The sequence below is a fragment of the Pseudophryne corroboree genome, chromosome 3 (genome assembly GCF_028390025.1).
Source record: "Pseudophryne corroboree isolate aPseCor3 chromosome 3, aPseCor3.hap2, whole genome shotgun sequence".
Taxonomy (NCBI): Eukaryota; Metazoa; Chordata; class Amphibia; order Anura; family Myobatrachidae; genus Pseudophryne; species Pseudophryne corroboree.
The window spans coordinates 469,610,353-469,630,557 of record NC_086446.1 but is presented as its reverse complement, the minus strand read 5'-3'; the positions used below and the strand labels follow the sequence as shown (position 1 = coordinate 469,630,557).

The 20,205-nt window shown below is 47.0% G+C and overlaps 1 protein-coding gene across 1 annotated transcript in view; it reads left to right on the top strand.

Annotated features, from left to right (window-relative positions):
• Positions 1-20,205, top strand: part of GLP2R (glucagon like peptide 2 receptor) — a 310,415-nt gene that overhangs the window by 195,181 nt on the left and 95,029 nt on the right. The window lies entirely within an intron of this gene.

The following is a 20,205-nucleotide window of genomic DNA, read 5'->3' as shown; positions in this document are numbered from 1 at the left end:
TCGCACAGCCTGACACCCATCAGATATCATGGCCATGCACTGTGACATACAAAAACACTATCTCACAATGTGTGACTCACGTTATCGCCTGGCTTCTTCCCCTGGGGAGTATACATTTCCTCATCACTGAAGGCATAGGGGAAATGTCTGCCGGTCAGCCACAGTGTATACACTGCCAGATGTAACAACTTTAAAAATATGACATGTTGGACAATTCAGTATGTCCGACCGATTGATGTTATCAGATCAGTCGCTCACATACACTGTACAATTATGTGCGCGATCAGGTGGATCAACCAGATAATTGTATCATGTATTTCCAGCATTACCTGTAAGCATTCTAATGATGCTTATTTCCAGTGCATGCATTCCTTCATGTTTTTATTGAATAGTTTGATGGCAGACAATTAGCTAAAAACCTAGATTCAGGGACGTAACCATTGGCGTTTCTATAATGTGTGCAATGTGTGCGGTGCACACGGGCCCCTGGGACCAGGGGGGGGCCCACACTGCACCCCTTTTAATACTTACCAATCCGGAGTCCAGCGCCGGGCGCTGCGGTCACTGTGGAAATCACAGCCAAAACGGCCACCGCGCATGCGCAGTAGCCAAACTGATCTCCGGATCATGGCGGGTGCCATCTTTCCGGGGGCCTGCGAATGCACAGTAGACTCCAGCACAATGCCGGAGTCTACAGCGCCGTACAGAGGAGGGGGCCCACCTGGAGGTGCACATGGGCCCCCTCCTCTGTAGAAACACCACCTGGACGTAACTAGAACTTTGTGGGCCCCGTAGCAACATTTTGAAGGGCCACTCAATGCTTCTAAACAGACATCTATGCCCACAGCAGATGTTTAGTTTATTCCTCATTGTTGTGCCCTAGCTCATTTTATACCCCATAGTAGTTCCCTAGTTAATTTTATACCCCATAGTAGTGCTCTACTTAATTTTATTGATTATTTCGGGATCCCCCACAAAGCTACGCCTCTCTAAATGTGTCCATGCCCCCTTTATGTACGACCACACCAGAGGCATATGGCAGTTCAAGAGTGCGCACCAGTTGTCACCACACCCGATGATGCCTCTGGTAGTGATCTAGTTCATTTTATACCCCATAGAGAGATATCCAATTAGCCACAGTAATTTACCAGGGTTAATTGTCCCGCCAGGGGGCTATCCTATTAGCCCCAAAAAGCTGGCACAAGCGTTGGCTATCCGGGGTTACCTGTTGCTGCACCGGGTGCCGGCTCCTGACAGCTCCTGGTGCAGCGCTGCACCTCTGGCTCCCCCGCCATCACATGACCACTCTCCCGCCATGTGACCGCTGCCAGGGATGGTGGAAGATGGGGGATGTAGGTCACATCGCTACCCCAGCTTCCCCGATGGGGGTAAAAACGCAGAGTGCCGCCTCCCGGGCCATGGCGACCTCCCTGCAGTCCCAGCCTGCTGCTGCAGCAGTTATTGGGGATTTTGGTTCACCTGCCTCAGGCAGGCAAAAACCAAATCCCCAGAAACAGACCCGTTTTTGCACAGTTTCTACCGAAAATACACAGGTTTCACTGGACCTGTGCATTTTCAGGAGATAATATATTTTTTTACAGGCGATCTAATAGTAAAAAAATATTGCTGAAACTGGAAAAAAGTGTGAAAAGCGGACGTTTTTTGCACCCGATGTTGTTTCACCTCTAATTGGATACCCCCATAGTACTGCCCTAGTTCCTTTTATACCCCATAGTAGTGCCCTAGTTCATTTTATACCCCAAAATAGTGCCGTAGTTCCTTTTATACCCCATAGTAGTGCCCTAGTTCATTTTATACCCCAAAATAGTGCCCTAGTTCATTTTATACCCCATAGTAGTGCTCTACTTCATTTTATACCCCATAGTAGTGCCCTAGTTCATTTTATACCCCACAGTAGTGCCCTAGTTTATTTTAAACTCCACAATAATGCTCTAGTTAATTTTATACCCCATAGTAGTGACCTAGTTCATTTTATACACCATAGTAGTGCTCCAATTCACATTATATCACACAATGCCTCCAGTTTACAATATGCTGCACAAAGTGTCCCAGTTCACATTATGGCACAGTTCCCCAAGTTCACATGACCTCAACTGCTTTCTTCGTCCCCTTGTGTTCTGTGCACTGAAACGGATACATGCAAACCACTGTGAGGCAGAGAGCTAGTATTCAGTAATCTATCATGAGTACACTACTATTGTATTGGCTTGTAGACTGACCCTTTTTGTATTCAGTATAGTGTTTCCTGTTCTTATTGCACCATTTGGCACTTATGCTGATGTGAGCTGGGTGCTGGGGAGATGGCACCCACTAGCTTCTGGGCCCCATAGCAATGGCACCCCATGCACCCACTATAGTTATGCCCCAGCCTAGAATCCTAGATACTTTGGTGGAGGAAGGAGAGGGAGTAACAATTACATTATGAAGACACTGGACAACTCCTTCCATTTACTTTCAGGCTAAACACTGTCTGCCATGTGTATAGAATGAGCTTAGAATGGGTGTTATCACTGTTTTGTCTGTAGTTATTATAAGTCAGCTAAATGTACAGTACAATTGCTGTATTGTTACTATCAGTGAATAATGCCAATGTTTGAAGGATAACATTAAATATACTGTACTGGACAGGTGAAGGGGGGTTTCCACCTGCATAGGATTTTAATGTATTGGCTTTTATATACCTACTGAAACCTCACTAAATTGTGTCATATTTTCTTTTTTAGTGTCCTGAGGTTTTTCAGCCATGTAATGATATCATCAGGCATAGTTATTTGTACGCCCAGAGTTGTGACACAGCACATTTCTGCATATAGGCGCATCCAATACAGACATCACAGCTGTTGCAGGTTGGCTTGCAAATGCCAATTAATTAAATTTATCCGAATGTGGCCAGAGTTTAATTATAGCTTTCACAAAGATGAAAGTTGTTTTGATTGATCTATTTCTGTTCAGAAATTACTGTTAACAATTATACTGACTGATTTATCTGTAAACAGCAACAGCAAAACCGCCAAAACTCAATATGAAGCAAAACAGTCTCAAATTATCAACATTGAGTTGAACATTGCAATGGCCAAATTTTACAGCTGACTATTGAATTTCCCACATACTCAGTGTTACTCAATAAAAATGTAGTTTGACTAAGTGGCATTAATTAAATGTCAAAGAAAATATATTCATAGATAAGCACAAGTTCAACTTTATTATAAAATGTTCCAATTAATTTTATGTTAATATATTATATATAATAAGAATTTACTTACCGATAATTCTATTTCTCGGAGTCCGTAGTGGATGCTGGGGTTCCTGAAAGGACCATGGGGAATAACGGCTCCGCAGGAGACAGGGCACAAAAAGTAAAGCTTTAGGATCAGGTGGTGTGCACTGGCTCCTCCCCCTATGACCCTCCTCCAAGCCTCAGTTAGGATACTGTGCCCGGACGAGCGTACACAATAAGGAAGGATTTTGAATCCCGGGTAAGACTCATACCAGCCACACCAATCACACTGTACAACCTGTGATCTGAACCCAGTTAACAGTATGATAACAGCGGAGCCTCTGAAAAGATGGCTCACAACAATAATAACCCGATTTTTGTAACTATGTACAAGTATTGCAGATAATCCGCACTTGGGATGGGCGCCCAGCATCCACTACGGACTCCGAGAAATAGAATTATCGGTAAGTAAATTCTTATTTTCTCTATCGTCCTAGTGGATGCTGGGGTTCCTGAAAGGACCATGGGGATTATACCAAAGCTCCCAAACGGGCGGGAGAGTGCGGATGACTCTGCAGCACCGAATGAGAGAACTCCAGGTCCTCCTTAGCCAGGGTATCAAATTTGTAGGATTTTACAAACGTGTTTGCCCCTGACTAAGTAGCCGCTCGGCAAAGTTGTAAAGCCGAGACCCCTCGGGCAGCCGCCCAAGATGAGCCCACCTTCCTTGTGGAATGGGCATTTACATATTTTGGCTGTGGCAGGCCTGCCACAGAATGTGCAAGCTGAATTGTATTACACATCCAACTAGCAATAGTCTGCTTAGAAGCAAGAGCACCCAGTTTGTTGGGTGCATACAGGATAACAGCAAGTCAGTTTTCCTGACTCCAGCCGTCCTGGAACCTATATTTTCAGGGCCCTGACAACATCTAGCAACTTGGAGTCCTCCAAGTCCTTAGTAGGCGCAAGGCACCACAATAAGCTGGTTCAGGTGAAACACTGACACCACCTTAGGGAGAGAACTGGGGACGAGTCCGCAGCTCTGCCCTGTCCGAATGGACAAACAGATATGGGCTTTTTTGAGAAAAAAAACACCAATTTGACACTCGCCTGGCCCAGGCCAGGGCCAAGAGCATGGTCACTTTTCATGTGAGATGCTTCAAATCCACAGATTTGACTGGTTTTAAACCAATGTGATTTGAGGAATCCCAGAACTACGTTGAGATCCCACAGTGCCACTGGAGGCACAAAAGGGGGTTGTATATGCAATACTCCCTTGACAAACTTCTGGACTTCAGGAACTGAAGCCAATTCTTTCTGGAAGAAAATCGACAGGGCCGAAATTTGAACCTTAATGGACCCCAATTTGAGGCCCATAGACACTCCTGTTTGCAGGAAATGCAGGAATCGACCGAGTTGAAATTTCTTCGTGGGGCCTTCCTGGCCTCACACCACGCAACATATTTTCGCCCCATGTGGTGATAATGTTGTGCGGTCACCTCCTTCCTGGCTTTGACCAGGGTAGGAATGACCTCTTCCGGAATGCCTTTTTCCCTTAGGATCCGGCGTTCCACCGCCATGCCGTCAAACGCAGCTGCGGTAAGTCTTGGAACAGACATGGTACTTGCTGAAGCAAGTCCCTTCTTAGCGGCAGAGGCCATAAGTCCTCTGTGAGCATCTCTTGAAGTTCCGGGTACCAAGTCCTTCTTGGCCAATCCGGAGCCATGAGTATAGTTCTTACTCCTCTACGTCTTATAATTCTCAGTACCTTAGGTATGAGAAACAGAGGAGGGAACACATACACCGACTGGTACACCCACGGTGTTACCAGAACGTCCACAGCTATTGCCTGAGGGTCTCTTGACCTGGCGCAATACCTGTCCCGTTTTTTGTTCAGACGGGACGCCATCATGTCCACCTTTGGTATTTCCCAACGGTTCACAATCATGTGGAAAAACTTCCCGATGAAGTTTCCACTCTCCCGGGTGGAGGTCGTGCCTGCTGAGGAAGTCTGCTTCCCAGTTTCCATTCCCGGAATGAAACACTGCTGACAGTGCTATCACATGATTTTCCGCCCAGCGAAAAGTCCTTTGCCATTGCCCTCCTGCTTCTTGTGCCGCCCTGTCTGTTTACGTGGGCGACTGCCGTGATGTTTTTCCCACTGGATCAATACCGGCTGACCTTGAAGCAGAGGTCTTGCTAAGCTTAGAGCATTATAAAATTACCCTTAGCTCCAGTATATTTATGTGGAGAAAAATCTCCAGACTTGATCACACTCCCTGGAAATTTTTTTTCCTTGTGTGACTGCTCCCCAGCCTCTCGGGCTGGCCTCCGTGGTCACCAGCATCCAATCCTGAATGCCGAATCTGCGGCCCTCTAGAAGATGAGCACTCTGTAACCACCACAGGAGAGACACCCTTGTCCTTGGATATAGGGTTATCCGCTGATGCATCTGAAGATGCGATCCGGACCATTTGTCCAGCAGATCCCACTGAAAAGTTCTTGCGTGAAATCTGCCGAATGGAATTGCTTCGTAGGAAGCCTCTTTTCCTGGTTTTAGGAGGTTCCTGACTAGCTCGGATAACTCCCTGGCTTTCTCTTCCGGGAGAAACACCTTTTTCTGGACTGTGTCCAGAATCATCCCTAGGCACAGCAGACGTGTCGTCGGGAACAGCTGCGATTTTGGAATATTTAGAATCCACCCGTGCTGTTGTAGCAGTATCCGAGATAGTGCTACTCCGACCTCCAACTGTTCCCTGGACTTTGCCCTTATCAGGAGATCGTCCAAGTAAGGGATAATTAAGACGCCTTTTCTTTGAAGAAGAATCATCATTTCGGCCATTACCTTGGTAAAGACCCGGGGTGCCGTGGACAATCCAAACGGCAGCGTCTGAAACTGATAGTGACAGTTCTGTACCACGAACCTGAAGTACCCTTAGTGAGAAGGGCAAATTTGGGACATGGAGGTAAGCATCCCTGATGTCCCGGGACACTATATAGTCCCCTTCTTCCTGGTTCGTTATCACTGCTCTGAGTGACTCCATCTTGATTTGAACCTTTGTAAGTGTTCAAATTTTTTTAGATTTAGAATAGGTCTCACCTAGCCTTCTGGCTTCAGTACCACAATATAGTGTGGAATAATACCCCTTTCCTTGTTGTAGGAGGGGTAATTTGATTATCACCTGCTGGGAATACAGCTTGTGAATTGTTTCCCATACTGCCTCCTTGTCGGAGGGAGACCTTGGTAAAGCAGACTTCAGGAGCCTGCGAGGGGGAAACGTCTCGACATTCCAATCTGTACCCCTGGGATACTACTTGTAGGATCCAGGGGTCCTGTACGGTCCCAGCGTCATGCTGAGAGCTTGGCAGAAGCGGTGGAAGGCTTCTGTTCCTGGGAATGGGCTGCCTGCTGCAGTCTTCTTCCCTTTCCTCTATCCCTGGGCAGATATGACTCTTATAGGGACGAAAGGACTGAGGCTGAAAAGACGGTGTCTTTTTCTGCAGAGATGTGACTTAGGGTAAAAACGGTGGATTTTCCAGCAGTTGCCGTGGCCACCAGGTCCGATGGACCGACCCCAAATAACTCCTCTTCCTTTATACAGCAATACACCTTTGTGCCGTTTGGAATCTGCATCACCTGACCACTGTCGTGTCCATAAACATCTTGTGGCAGATATGGACATCGCACTTACTCTTGATGCCAGAGTGCAAATGTCCCTCTGTGCATCTCGTATATATAGAAATGCATCCTTTAAATGCTCTATAGTCAATAAAATACTGTCCCTGTCAAGGGTATCAATATTTTTAGTCAGGGAATCCGACCAAGCCACCCCAGCTCTGCACATCCAGGCTGAGGCGATCGCTGGTCGCAGTATAACACCAGTATGTGTGTATATACTTTTTATGATATTTTCCAGCCTCCTGTCAGCTGGCTCCTTGAGGACGGCCCTATCTATAGATGGTACCGCCACTTGTTTTGATAAGCGTGTGAGCGCCTTATCCACCCTAAGGGGTGTTTCCCAACGCGCCCTAACTTCTGGCGGGAAAGGGTATACCGCCAATAATTTTCTATCGGGGGGAACCCACGCATCATCACACACTTCCTTTAATTTATCTGATTCAGGAAAAACTACAGGTAGTTTTTTCACATCCCACATAATACCCTCTTTTGTGGTACTTGTAGTATCAGAAATATGTAACACCTCCTTCATTGCCCTTAACATGTAACGTGTGGCCCTAAAGGGAAATACGTTTGTTTCTTCACCGTCGACACTGAAATCAGTGTCCGTGTCTGTGTCTGTCGACCGACTGAGGTAAAAGGACGTTTTAACGCCCCTGACGGTGTTTGAGACGCCTGGACAGGTACTAATTTGTTTGCCAGCCGTCTCATGTCGCCAACCGACCTTGCAGCGTGTTGACATTATCACGTAATTCCATAAATAAGCCATCCATTCCGGTGTCGACTCCCTAGAGAGTGACATCACCATTACAGGCAATTTGCTCCGCCTCCTCACCAACATCGTCCTCATACATGTCGACACACACGTACCGACATATAGCACACACACACAGGGAATGCTCTGATAGAGGACAGGACCCCACTAGCCCCTTGGGGAGACAGAGGGAGAGTTTGCCAGCACACACCAAAGCGCTATATTTTACAGGGATAGCCTTATAATAAGTGCTCCCTTATAGCTGCTTTTATAAAATCACAATTTCGCCAAATTTTGCCCCCCCTCTCTTGATTTAACCCTGTTTCTGTAGTGCAGTGCAGGGGAGAGCCTGGGAGCCTTCCTGACCAGCGGAACTGTGTGAGGAAATGGCGCTGTGTGCTGAGGAGATAGGCCCCGCCCCCTTTTCGGCGGGCTCGTCTCCCGCTTAAAAATGGATTCTGGCAGGGGTTAAATATCTCCATATAGCCCCGGAGGCTATATGTGAGGTATTTTTTGCCAAAAAAAGGATTTTCATTGCTGCCCAGGGCGCCCCCCCCCCAGCGCCCTGCACCCTCAGTGACTGCCGTGTGAAGTGTGCTGAGAGCAATGGCGCACAGCTGCAGTGCTGTGCGCTACCTTAAGAAGACTGAGGAGTCTTCTGCCGCCGATTCTGGACCTTCTTCTCTTTTCAGCATCTGCAAGGGGGCCGGCGGCGAGGCTCCGGTGACCATCCAGGCTGTACCTGTGATCGTCCCTCTGGAGCTAATGTCCAGTAGCCAAAGAAGCCAATCCATCCTGCACGCAGGTGAGTTCACTTCTTCTCCCCTAAGTCCCTCGATGCAGTGATCCTGTTGCCAGCAGGACTCACTGTAAAATAAAAAACCTAAGCTAAACTTTTCTAAGCAGCTCTTTAGGAGAGCCACCTAGATTGCACCCTTCTCGGCCGGGCACAAAAACCTAACTGAGGCTTGGAGGAGGGTCATAGGGGGAGGAGCCAGTGCACACCACCTGATCCTAAAGCTTTACTTTTTGTGCCCTGTCTCCTGCGGAGCCGCTATTCCCCATGGTCCTTTCAGGAACCCCAGCATCCACTAGGACGATAGAGAAAATATATTATATTTTGCTAATGTGAAAAAAGTAGTATTGATATATAAAAGGTTTATAATATCCACTTAAAGGGTAAATTTTTCTTTAAATAGAATCTACCCAGGGGCTGGCTGGCGACTTTTAGCCTGGGGTCAAATGTAATCAAATGGCTTTTCTACCAGCGCACGGCAATGGCAAAATGTACAAGGCAGAAAAACTGCAGGCACAGTTTATCTAATGGGGATGCAGTTTAAATGTATAATGAAATATAAGAAAAATCATCATGTCTAAGAACTATAATCAAATACATAACCTACTGTACCAACCCTATCTGAGAAACAGAAAGTATTCTAGTGATTGATATAAAATAAAGGAAGCAAATTACAATGACAACCTCACAGCAACTCCACTAGCCCCTTGTCAATGTCCACCTCACAGTGGGGGCAGAGGTGGGCCTATACTGTGCCAGTATACACAGGGCGGGAACTGAGGTGGAGATGTACAGTACCAGTGAGCTACTTCTTATTAGAGATGGCTACTGAGTTGCTGTCTCAACACGATAACTTGAATCATTTAAAGTTCATATGATTTATGTCACTCACAGTTTGGTGTGTTGAGGCAGCCCCCAGTATTCTCTCTCAGTCAGTCACAGTGATTGGGTGGTAGCACTGCTAAGTGACACCCCCTGGGAGGGAGCAGTGTGATGCTGCTCAGTATCAGGGCTGCAAATGTGTCTGACTGCCTGTGACACTGAGTTGATACAGTGCACACTTAGTGGAGACGATTCAGATTAATTAATGCTTCATTCAGTGCAGCTGAACAGCTGACCCACTCCCAGAGGTCTGAGTCACTCCCTCCACGAGTCCCAGCACTGCCAGCAGTCTCTGCACTCACTGCATGTGCACAGTCTGCAAGGGTGGTATTCATGTGACCGGCGGTCGGGAGACCGACAGTCACATGACCTCCTCCAGCATCCCGACCCCTCACTATCCCGATGGTCGGCATGCCGACCAACAGGGACTATTTCCACTCATGGGTGTCCTCGCCACCGAGCCAGCAAGGGGCTTGCTGCACTCGCCCCTCCCCGCCGGGATCCCGGCGTCGGTATGCTGACCGGCGGTCTCCTGACCGCCGGTCAGCCATGCTACACCGTCTGCAATGCATACTTGCCTACCTGACCCTCTCCATGAGGGAGAAAATGCTCTGTTCCTGGCCTTTCTTGGTAATGTATGATCGCCATCACCTGTGGTGAAACACCTTTCTTATCAAATAACTAGCTCACCACAGGTGATGGCAATCATACATTACCAGGAAAGTCCAGGAACAGAGCATTTTCTCCCTCATGGAGAGGGTCAGGTAGGCAAGCATGGTCTGCAATGCATTACAAAAGAGCCATGTACTGTATATCAAGACATTCCATTGAGCTGAGTCATGTGTCTCAACTCAGTTCAATGTATCTCTTGCCCATGACTACTTCTTACCTGCCCTAGCCGGACTCTCATTACAATCAGTCTAGAGGTTAAGCTGGGCCTGAAGTTCATTCATTGTGCAGGAAGTTCACATAACACTATTCCAGATTGCTCCTAACTCTAATTCCCTCTGACCAACCCCTAAACACTGTACAAACTCCAGCAGGCAGCAGCGCGAAGAGCAGCCCAATGCCAGACAAGACTCCTCTGATAAGCCCCGCCCCATTTCTTCACTCTCCAGCCCCTTGGGTCCTGGGAAAGTAAACCATGCTTCCCATTGGTTGACAGTGGCTATTTATTTTAGCCTGTTATGGGGGCAGCCATTTTCTGCTAGGCAGGGGGTAAAACGTTATAAATGCTGTCAATCCTAGTAGTGGGTTTATTTATGGTTGGTTCGTGATAAAGTGGAGAGAGATAAAGTACTAACCAATCAACTGATTTAACAGGCTGTGTTTAAAAATTGTCAGTTTGGAGCTGATTGGTTGGTTCTTTGTCTCTCTCCACTTTATCTCTCCCTGAGCTTTGCTCAATACGCCCCATAGTTTTTACCTTTTTCATAATTCCGTTAAAAGATAATAATTGGATAAGAACTATTTTCTGTGTAATTATTGTGGCATTAAACAGCAACTTGAATGGATGCATCAAACACAAGACTGAATGAATGCATCAAACAGTACCAGTAAACATTAGCTTACGTTCCTGTGTGATAGAATCACCAAGACACCTGTTTACTGGTTGTAGCTAGTGTTGGAGTCCTGGACAGCTGGTACTGAACTAATAGTTGCAGAAGAGGTAACACAAAATGTATCTGCTGAACTAAAGTTAACATGTGTTATAATTGGATACATATGATATCCCGGCAGACGGGATTCCGGCTGTTACTATACTGACAGCGGCATCCCTGCAGCAAGGCAGTGAGTCAGTAAAATGTTGGCTGTTGGGATTCCGGTGTCGGTCTCCTGCATCCCGTTATAATAACAGGATGTCCACAGATTATTGTACAACACTGACCAGCAGGGAATGTACCCAGAGTAACAAGCAGCGATTCTCAGGCTACTTTTCAGTCTGTCTTCCATGGTACCTTGGACATGACAAAGTGCTTTCACAATCAGGCAAATATCTGAAAACAGACAACATAAGCAGGGCCGGTTCTTAGTCTTGTGGCGCCCCGGGCAAAATATGGGGGCGTGGCTTCGAATGGGGGCGTGGTCACGACGCTGAAAGAAAATAAAAAATAAAAAAAAGTATACTTACCATCCCCGTTCCTGATCCAGACCGCTGCAGACCCCCATCCGCCGGCGGCGCCGCTCTTCTCCTCTCTTCGATCTATGGGAGAGACGTTATTACGTCTCTCCCATAGAACAGCATAGACACTAGAGGTCAATTATGACCCCTAGTGTCTGAGCCACTATGCTGTGCGGTGCGCGATGACGTCATCGCGCATCGCACAACTAAAGTCCTCTCAATGAAGGGAAACTAGACGCTACGCGTCTGGTTCCCTTCAAAGCGAGGGGGGGGGGGCACAGCAGGGCACTGCGGAGGGGCACAGTGGCGGATCTTGCCCTGGTGCGGCACCCTCCAGATGGTGCCGGCGCCCTCCGGAAGGCGGCGCCCCGGGCAAAAGTACCGCTTGCCCGTGGCAAGAACCGCCACTGAACATAAGTTTACTAAACATAACATCTACACCAACAGTTTAAAATTGTAAAATAACACAAAAGTTAAGAGAGCAATCCAAGCATTCATGTCTCCAGTGTATTATCTCATGTAGAGTCTGTCAGTCATACGACTTCTCTCTACGGTTTGTGGTCAGCTTTCAGCAGGAGCACACATCCACAAGACTTAAGGCCCCCATCCACTTGTCTGAGCTGCATGTCGCATCACATTTCTCTTGAACTCTCTGCAGCTTCCCGGGAATCGGATCGGATCCTGGGCTTAAAATTTCACTAGATTCACTTCTGATATATCTGATGCGATCTATCATGTGCCGACATTTCTTATCAGATATATCTGATGTACACATGCTACATTCAATTGATTTGATGCTGATGCAGCATCCTCATGGTGAGTGGGAGTGGCCAGGGAGATGCCAGTCAAGTGACACTTCAGATGAATCTGATGTGATACATCTGAAGTTAAAAAAAACACTCAGATGTGCACCTGGCTTCTTCAAATTCAGATAATTCCTTGATGAAGCACCAAGGATCTATAGCTCAGACATATCTGACATGGGACCGCACAAAAGATCAGAGGAGCCATCCGATGTGGCACTTTTCATCAGATTTTTTGGTCAAATGCATCGAAATCTGATGAAAAGTGCCCAAATCGGACTAGTGGATGGGGGCCTTTACAGGAAGCGAAGAGATGGAGGAAAAACTCTGCTCTTTGCTGCCTTTTCTGTGTCTATAATCCTCTGCAGTCCATCAGGAGCTGTAACTTCTAATCTATATTTAAACCACCTTAATTTTCATTGCTGAATTACCCTTCTGGTCTCCAGACATTGCACCTTTGACTTTATTCTTATGCCGCTACAAAGCTTTTCTCTTGTGAACACCTGTGCTTCCGAAATGTGCAAGGACGGAGATGTCCACTTTTAGCATCTACAGATGCTGTAATCATGTGCAAATTTGCAACAGCCCTATATATGGGGTGGGTGGGAGCTTGGACTGTACACCTTTTTTCTAAGCACAGTGAGAGGTGCTACCATGCTGAGACTTGTAGTTCCACATAAAAAAAGAGAAAATGTAAGTGCACACTCTAAATACTACTGTAAACACTGTTAATCAGAATAATTATAATAAAACTCTCCGATATAACATAGAGCAAATTTGACTACAGATATGGGCTCACCAAAAGTGACCAGGTAACCTCATCTGGTGGGTCCCTAACACTAAGGTTCAAGTCCAGGACACGGGACCCCCCAGGCCAGCACAAGCCAATTGCCCCAAAAGCATCACATTAGTGAGAGGGTTAAGTGTTAAGGGCCCCATACACTTCAACGATATGTCTGAGGTTGAAGTTGGAGGCGATTTCCCTTGAACTCTCCTTGGAGCTTCCCGGGAGTGGTTCCATACGATTCGATACGATTTGGTAAATTTTGCATGCAATATATCTTATGCGATCCCAGCCATGCCTGCGGGAACCGACATATCAGAAGTAGAGATGAGCGGGTTCGGTTTCTCTGAATCCGAACCCGCCAGAACTTCATGTTTTTTTTCACGGGTCCGAGCGACTCGGATCTTCCCGCCTTGCTCGGTTAACCCGAGCGCGCCCGAACGTCATCATGACGCTGTCGGATTCTCGCGAGGCTCGGATTCTATCGCGAGACTCGGATTCTATATAAGGAGCCGCGCGTCGCCGCCATTTTCACACGGGCATTGAGATTGATAGGGAGAGGACGTGGCTGGCGTCCTCTCCATTTAGATTATAAGAGACTGAGAGAGATTTACTGGAGCTGACTAGGAGGAGTACTGTTACTGTAGAAGTGTAGAGACTGAGTGGAGAGAGTTTACTAGTGAGGACAGTGCAGTTTACTTTATAATCCGTTCTCTGCCTGAAAAAAGCGATACACAGCACACAGTGACTCAGTCACATACCATATCTGTGTGCACTGCTCAGGCTCAGGCCAGTGTGCTGCATCATCTATTATCTATATATAATATTATATATATCTGTCTGACTGCTCAGCTCACACAGCTTATAATTGTGGGGGAGACTGGGGAGCACTACTGCAGTGCCAGTTATAGGTTATAGCAGGAGCCAGGAGTACATAATATATTATATAGTGAGTGACCACCAGACACACAGTGCAGTTTATTTAATATATCCGTTCTCTGCCTGAAAAAAGCGATACACACAGTGACTCAGTCAGTCACATACCATATCTGTGTGCACTGCTCAGGCTCAGGCCAGTGTGCTGCATCATCTATATATATTATATATCTGTCTGACTGCTCAGCTCACACAGCTTATAATTGTGGGGGAGACTGGGGAGCACTACTGCAGTGCCAGTTATAGGTTATAGCAGGAGCCAGGAGTACATAATATTATATTAAAATTAAACAGTGCACACTTTTGCTGCAGGAGTGCCACTGCCAGTGTGACTAGTGACCAGTGACCTGACCACCAGTATATATAATATTAGTAGTATACTATCTCTTTATCAACCAGTCTATATTAGCAGCAGACACAGTACAGTGCGGTAGTTCACGGCTGTGGCTACCTCTGTGTCGGCACTCGGCAGCCCGTCCATAATTGTATATACCACCTAACCGTGGTTTTTTTTTCTTTCTTTATACATACATACTAGTTACGAGTATACTATCTCTTTATCAACCAGTCTATATTAGCAGCAGACACAGTACAGTGCGGTAGTTCACGGCTGTGGCTACCTCTGTGTCGGCACTCGGCAGCCCGTCCATAATTGTATATACCACCTAACCGTGGTTTTTTTTTCTTTCTTTATACATACATACTAGTTACGAGTATACTATCTCTTTATCAACCAGTCTATATATTAGCAGCAGACACAGTACAGTGCGGTAGTTCACGGCTGTGGCTACCTCTGTGTCGGCACTCGGCAGCCCGTCCATAATTGTATATACCACCTAACCGTGTTTTTTTTTTTCTTTCTTTATACATACATACTAGTTACGAGTATACTATCTCTTTATCAACCAGTCTATATTAGCAGCAGACACAGTACAGTGCGGTAGTTCACGGCTGTGGCTACCTCTGTGTCGGCACTCGGCAGCCCGTCCATAATTGTATATACCACCTAACCGTGGTTTTTTTTTCTTTCTTTATACATACATACTAGTTACGAGTATACTATCTCTTTATCAACCAGTCTATATATTAGCAGCAGACACAGTACAGTGCGGTAGTTCACGGCTGTGGCTACCTCTGTGTCGGCACTCGGCATCCCGTCCATAATTGTATATACCACCTAACCGTGTTTTTTTTTCTTTCTTTATACATACATACTAGTTACGAGTATACTATCTCTTTATCAACCAGTCTATATATTAGCAGCAGACACAGTACAGTGCGGTAGTTCACGGCTGTGGCTACCTCTGTGTCGGCACTCGGCAGCCCGTCCATAATTGTATATACCACCTAACCGTGGTTTTTTTTTCTTTCTTTATACATACATACTAGTTACGAGTATACTATCTCTTTATCAACCAGTCTATATATTAGCAGCAGACACAGTACAGTGCGGTAGTTCACGGCTGTGGCTACCTCTGTGTCGGCACTCGGCAGCCCGTCCATAATTGTATATACCACCTAACCGTGGTTTTTTTTTCTTTCTTTATACATACATACTAGTTACGAGTATACTATCTCTTTATCAACCAGTCTATATATTAGCAGCAGACACAGTACAGTGCGGTAGTTCACGGCTGTGGCTACCTCTGTGTCGGCACTCGGCAGCCCGTCCATAATTGTATACTAGTATCCAATCCATCCATCTCCATTGTTTACCTGAGGTGCCTTTTAGTTGTGCCTATTAAAATATGGAGAACAAAAATGTTGAGATTCCAAAATTAGGGAAAGATCAAGATCCACTTCCACCTCGTGCTGAAGCTGCTGCCACTAGTCATGGCCGAGACGATGAAATGCCAGCAACGTCGTCTGCCAAGGCCGATGCCCAATGTCATAGTACAGAGCATGTCAAATCCAAAACACCAAATATCAGTAAAAAAAGGACTCCAAAACCTAAAATAAAATTGTCGGAGGAGAAGCGTAAACTTGCCAATATGCCATTTACCACACGGAGTGGCAAGGAACGGCTGAGGCCCTGGCCTATGTTCATGGCTAGTGGTTCAGCTTCACATGAGGATGGAAGCACTCAGCCTCTCGCTAGAAAAATGAAAAGACTCAAGCTGGCAAAAGCAGCACAGCAAAGAACTGTGCATTCTTCGAAATCCCAAATCCACAAGGAGAGTCCAATTGTGTCGGTTGCGATGCCTGACCTTCCCAACACTGGACGTGAAGAGCATGCGCCTTCCACCATTTGCACGCCCCCTGCAAGTGCTGGAAGGAGCACCCGCAGTCCAGTTCCTGATAGTCAGATTGAAGATGTCAGTGTTGAAGTACACCAGGATGAGGAGGATATGGGTGTTGCTGGCGCTGGGGAGGAAATTGACCAGGAGGATTCTGATGGTGAGGTGGTTTGTTTAAGTCAGGCACCCGGGGAGACACCTGTTGTCCGTGGGAGGAATATGGCCGTTGACATGCCAGGTGAAAATACCAAAAAAATCAGCTCTTCGGTGTGGAGGTATTTCACCAGAAATGCGGACAACAGGTGTCAAGCCGTGTGTTCCCTTTGTCAAGCTGTAATAAGTAGGGGTAAGGACGTTAACCACCTCGGAACATCCTCCCTTATACGTCACCTGCAGCGCATTCATAATAAGTCAGTGACAAGTTCAAAAACTTTGGGTGACAGCGGAAGCAGTCCACTGACCAGTAAATCCCTTCCTCTTGTAACCAAGCTCACGCAAACCACCCCACCAACTCCCTCAGTGTCAATTTCCTCCTTCCCCAGGAATGCCAATAGTCCTGCAGGCCATGTCACTGGCAATTCTGACGAGTCCTCTCCTGCCTGGGATTCCTCCGATGCATCCTTGCGTGTAACGCCTACTGCTGCTGGCGCTGCTGTTGTTGCCGCTGGGAGTCGATGGTCATCCCAGAGGGGAAGTCGTAAGCCCACTTGTACTACTTCCAGTAAGCAATTGACTGTTCAACAGTCCTTTGCGAGGAAGATGAAATATCACAGCTGTCATCCTACTGCAAAGCGGATAACTGAGTCCTTGACAACTATGTTGGTGTTAGACGTGCGTCCGGTATCCGCCGTTAGTTCACAGGGAACTAGACAATTTATTGAGGCAGTGTGCCCCCGTTACCAAATACCATCTAGGTTCCACTTCTCTAGGCAGGCGATACCGAGAATGTACACGGACGTCAGAAAAAGACTCACCAGTGTCCTAAAAAATGCAGTCGTACCCAATGTCCACTTAACCACGGACATGTGGACAAGTGGAGCAGGGCAGGGTCAGGACTATATGACTGTGACAGCCCACTGGGTAGATGTATGGACTCCCGCCGCAAGAACAGCAGCGGCGGCACCAGTAGCAGCATCTCGCAAACGCCAACTCTTTCCTAGGCAGGCTACGCTTTGTATCACCGCTTTCCAGAATACGCACACAGCTGAAAACCTCTTACGGCAACTGAGGAAGATCATCGCGGAATGGCTTACCCCAATTGGACTCTCCTGTGGATTTGTGGCATCGGACAACGCCAGCAATATTGTGTGTGCATTAAATATGGGCAAATTCCAGCACGTCCCATGTTTTGCACATACCTTGAATTTGGTGGTGCAGAATTTTTTAAAAAACGACAGGGGCGTGCAAGAGATGCTGTCGGTGGCCAGAAAAATTGCGGGACACTTTCGGCGTACAGGCACCACGTACAGAAGACTGGAGCACCACCAAAAACTACTGAACCTGCCCTGCCATCATCTGAAGCAAGAAGTGGTAACGAGGTGGAATTCAACCCTCTATATGCTTCAGAGGTTGGAGGAGCAGCAAAAGGCCATTCAAGCCTATACAATTGAGCACGATATAGGAGGTGGAATGCACCTGTCTCAAGTGCAGTGGAGAATGATTTCAACGTTGTGCAAGGTTCTGATGCCCTTTGAACTTGCCACACGTGAAGTCAGTTCAGACACTGCCAGCCTGAGTCAGGTCATTCCCCTCATCAGGCTTTTGCAGAAGAAGCTGGAGGCATTGAAGAAGGAGCTAAAAGGGAGCGATTCCGCTAGGCATGTGGGACTTGTGGATGCAGCCCTTAATTCGCTTAACAAGGATTCACGGGTGGTCAATCTGTTGAAATCAGAGCACTACATTTTGGCCACCGTGCTCGATCCTAGATTTAAAGCCTACCTTGGATCTCTCTTTCCGGCAGACACAGGTCTGCTGGGGTTGAAAGACCTGCTGGTGACAAAATTGTCAAGTCAAGCGGAACGCGACCTGTCAACATCTCCTCCTTCACATTCTCCCGCAACTGGGGGTGCGAGGAAAAGGCTCAGAATTCCGAGCCCACCCGCTGGCGGTGATGCAGGGCAGTCTGGAGCGACTGCTGATGCTGACATCTGGTCCGGACTGAAGGACCTGACAACGATTACGGACATGTCGTCTACTGTCACTGCATATGATTCTCTCAACATTGATAGAATGGTGGAGGATTATATGAGTGACCGCATCCAAGTAGGCACGTCACACAGTCCGTACTTATACTGGCAGGAAAAAGAGGCAATTTGGAGGCGCTTGCACAAACTGGCTTTATTCTACCTAAGTTGCCCTCCCACAAGTGTGTACTCCGAAAGAGTGTTTAGTGCCGCCGCTCACCTTGTCAGCAATCGGCGTACGAGGTTACATCCAGAAAATGTGGAGAAGATGATGTTCATTAAAATGAATTATAATCAATTCCTCCGCGGAGACATTGACCAGCAGCAATTGCCTCCACAAAGTACACAGGGAGCTGAGATGGTGGATTCCAGTGGGGACGAATTGATAATCTGTGAGGAGGGGGATGTACACGGTGATATATCGGAGGGTGAAGATGAGGTGGACATCTTGCCTCTGTAGAGCCAGTTTGTGCAAGGAGAGATTAATTGCTTCTTTTTTGGGGGGGTCCAAACCAACCCGTCATATCAGTCACAGTCGTGTGGCAGACCCTGTCACTGAAATGATGGGTTGGTTAAAGTGTGCATGTCCTGTTTTGTTTATACAACATAAGGGTGGGTGGGAGGGCCCAAGGACAATTCCATCTTGCACCTCTTTTTTCTTTTCTTTTTCTTTGCATCATGTGCTGATTGGGGAGGGTTTTTTGGAAGGGACATCCTGCGTGACACTGCAGTGCCACTCCTAGATGGGCCCGGTGTTTGTGTCGGCCACTAGGGTCGCTAATCTTACTCACACAGCTACCTCATTGCGCCTCTTTTTTTCTTTGCGTCATGTGCTGTTTGGGGAGGGTTTTTTGGAAGGGACATCCTGCGTGACACTGCAGTGCCACTCCTAGATGGGCCCGGTGTTTGTGTCGGCCACTAGGGTCGCTAATCTTACTCACACAGCTACCTCATTGCGCCTCTTTTTTTCTTTGCGTCATGTGCTGTTTGGGGAGGGTTTTTTGGAAGGGCCATCCTGCGTGACACTGCAGTGCCACTCCTAGATGGGCCCGGTGTTTGTGTCGGCCACTAGGGTCGCTAATCTTACTCACACAGCTACCTCATTGCGCCTCTTTTTTTCTTTGCGTCATGTGCTGTTTGGGGAGGGTTTTTTGGAAGGGACATCCTGCGTGACACTGCAGTGCCACTCCTAGATGGGCCCGGTGTTTGTGTCGGCCAATAGGGTCGCTTATCTTACTCACACAGCGACCTCGGTGCAAATTTTAGGACTAAAAATAATATTGTGAGGTGTGAGGTATTCAGAATAGACTGAAAATGAGTGTAAATTATGGTTTTTGAGGTTAATAATACTTTGGGATCAAAATGACCCCCAAATTCTATGATTTAAGCTGTTTTTTAGTGTTTTTTGAAAAAAACACCCGAATCCAAAACACACCCGAATCCGACAAAAAAAATTCGGTGAGGTTTTGCCAAAACGCGTTCGAACCCAAAACACGGCCGCGGAACCGAACCCAAAACCAAAACACAAAACCCGAAAAATTTCAGGCGCTCATCTCTAATCAGAAGTGCAGCACTTATGATCTAGGGGAGCCAATCCGACCCTCACGGGAATGTGCAGCGGATTGGAAACACATCCAAAATGCCAGAATGTCTGAAATTGGATTAAATCTGGCATTATCATTCTAGTGTATGGGGCCCTTTAAAAAGTTTTACATTAGTAAGAAGCAGCAGCCCTGTGCTAGGTGCAGATCATTCGTCTGAGTATGGCCTCCAATGTGAATGATTCAACAT